Here is a 3,091-nt window from a genome sequence, read left to right as displayed (position 1 = left end):
TGCCGTTATGAATTAACCTACTGATGCTTTTGATAATTAACTGTTCACTTACCCTAAACTTAGCAGTCATATGGCAAAAACAAAGGCAGAAAACTCTTAACATTTGCTATTTTCAAGGTTTTATTTCAAGTTTAGCTACTACCATAAAATAAGAGATTTACACTAAAGTACAAATTTTAGATAACTTTAAAGATAAACATTCTGGAAGACATCTCACGACCCCCCATTTTTGTCCCCAGAGGGTCCCAACCCACACTATGGGAACCCCTGCTTTAGAGAATAAGAAAGCTGACAAGTTTATTTTTTATATGTATTTGGACTTTGGTTTTGTTTGGAACAAGCAGCAACCTGTGGTGTTGAAACATGACGGCAATGTGGAAATGCAAAAATCTGCAGTTCCTTGAGTTTCCACTTGAGGCTGGCTACAAAAGCAAAACAATCCCCATTAGGTCCAGTGTTAAAACGTCCTTTTTAACAGCAAAATTAAACATTTTTATTGTTCAAATAAAATATTTTCTATGCAGCTCATTTATTTATTAAAACACACTTCACATGGAGTGCATTTTTTCAGACACATCCATTTTGATTCTATAAAGGGACTTTTAAAACCTTTTCTGTCATCTAAAAAGGGAGCTGTGACCTATACACGGGGGAGCGGCTGTGGCTGAGTGGTAAAGTCGGTCATCTCTCAGTAGGAAAGGTCTGCGGTTTGATCTAAGGTCCCACAGTCCACATGCTCATAGTGTCCTTTGGCAAGCCACCAAACCCCAAACTGCCCCCAGTGGTTGAGCCATCGGTGTGTGAATGGGATTATTTAATACAGATGGGAGCTTTACATAGCAGCGTCTGCCATCAGTGTTTGAATGTGGATGAATATAAGTGTGATGTTATATTTTACACACAGGGTGGCACTTGACAAATCAGGAACTCACCTTGTAGTGCAAAGCATGCTGGATACTCTGCTGTTCACACGCAGTGGGTTCATCTGTGCCTCATAACTACCAATGCTGCTGGGATTCAGCTCAACTACTGTATTGGTAGCTAGCAGCAGTGTTGTGCAAGCTCACACAAAAAGTGAACTAGTTCAAAGTTTATAGTTCTTTTTTAAAATTTTGAACTAAGCTCATGGTCCAAAAAATGTCATGTTCAGCAGAGCCTCCTATACTTCAGTCTCCAGCCCTTAATTACTGGCATTTACTAAACTACATGAATTACTGTATCCTACTATACAATTATAGACAGGTATTAAGAGTAAAAGACAAGAAAATCTGTTGCTATGAAAACGTACAAACACATCTAACTGTCAGCTGAATATTTGGCTAAAGGATCCAACTTTAACACCTCGATACACGGGGAGCATCCCCTAAAATAAAAGAGCTGAGGGAAAAGAAACACTGAACAAACACTAAAGTGAACAATTCTCTAAAAGCTACACCTCTCTAAAACCAGACCAGCTCGTTGGAGTCTTTCCTGATTCGTTCATAAAACTCCTTCTAATGTTCACAACAGCTGCTTCACAGGTACCGCTCACTACACCTGGATTACTAAACACATAAGCCATGCTGAATGCCTGTCAGATACCGTGAACACAGCTCTCTTTAACTCTCAGTAACTCTCTGTAACTCTGGGATGCTGCCGGAATATGAGCGGTAGTTCTCTGCCTCCAGAGTGAACAACATTCACCTTCATGAGCTGCAAACTGAGCAGTTCAGTTCCCCGTTCACCAAAATATGAACGCATTCATTTTAGCGCGTTCATGCACAACACTGACTAGCAGAATGGTGAAAACACAGGGTACACAAAAGAGCTTCATAGTTACATAGAACCTGCCTGGACTTTGTTGACAACAAAGGAAGTCTTTACACAGGAAGACAATTTAAACCATTTTCCCTCTGTTGGAGTGCAACTTTACAGACCTCACGTTTGCGTGTGCATGATGGCTGCCTTCATTCCCTTAAAAACTGACATGATTAAAATTGCATAATTAGGGGCATGACAGAGTTGACTGCAAGCGGCAACCTCCGGCCCTGAGAAATGAAGCCAGTGCAGAAGTGTTAAAAACTGCAGTTCATGGAGCGTCCACTTGGGGCTGGCTGCAGAAACAATTGTAACCACACACACACCCATTCAAAGAAGACGATCTTTACAGCAGAAATAAACATGTTTACAGCCTGGTTCAAAAAATGAGTGTAGCCTGGATAGCTAATTTCTCGATCGGCACTGTATGGGGGTCAATTTTTTCATAACACGGCGATTTTGAAGATATTTAGATTACTAGTTTCCATTACGAGAGGCACAGCTGACTTGACAGGCGGGAACACTGTAGCTGTTGGCTAGAAGGCTCAAAGCCCGCCTCTTTACCTCGACAGAAGTTAGGTTGACAGGTGACGTCACAGATACTACGTCCATTATTTATACAGTCTATGGTTGACTGACAGGTTGATGCACTGTAGCTGTTAAGTATGACACTGAAAGCCCGCCTCAGCTCCACCTCTCTGCTGATTGAAAAGTTAGGATGAGTCAGCATTTTCAACATGGCACCCGCTATCATTGGGCTTCAAAACTTCTACTCAGGAACCAATGGGTGACGTCACTGAGAGTACGTCCATCTACTACAGTCAATGGGTTTGAATCATTATTAGATGATGAATTTTAAAAGATGGGTGATTATATGTAGTAAGAAGAAGAAGAAATGGGTTTTGGCACTTTACATGCTCAATCTGTACTAAGCAAATCAACATAGTGGAAAAACAAAAGCAGTGGTTTAGTTTGCTTGAGTAGCTGACAGACTTCATCCTTTGTGGTTTTATTTTCTACCTAATGTTTTGCAGTTACTGATACCATCTATAAAATCCATCAACTTTCTTCCTTGAATGGATAAGAAACCCTAAAAAGTTAACCCCACTTTATAAAAGTTAATTATTCGTGAACTTTTTACCCTAAGGTATTCATTAGCACTGTTTATGAAAGAATAAGAGACTACTATATCTGCATAAGTACACACTTCGGTGTTGAAATAATCCAAGTTTCACAGAACCTTAGAGTGAAACAAACATGAAAAGACAGGGCAGGAAAAAGGAGGCGCACAGTA

Source organism: Notolabrus celidotus, chromosome 1 (genome assembly GCF_009762535.1).
Source record: "Notolabrus celidotus isolate fNotCel1 chromosome 1, fNotCel1.pri, whole genome shotgun sequence".
Lineage (NCBI taxonomy): Eukaryota > Metazoa > Chordata > Actinopteri > Labriformes > Labridae > Notolabrus > Notolabrus celidotus.
Note: the sequence above shows the minus strand (reverse complement) of the source record.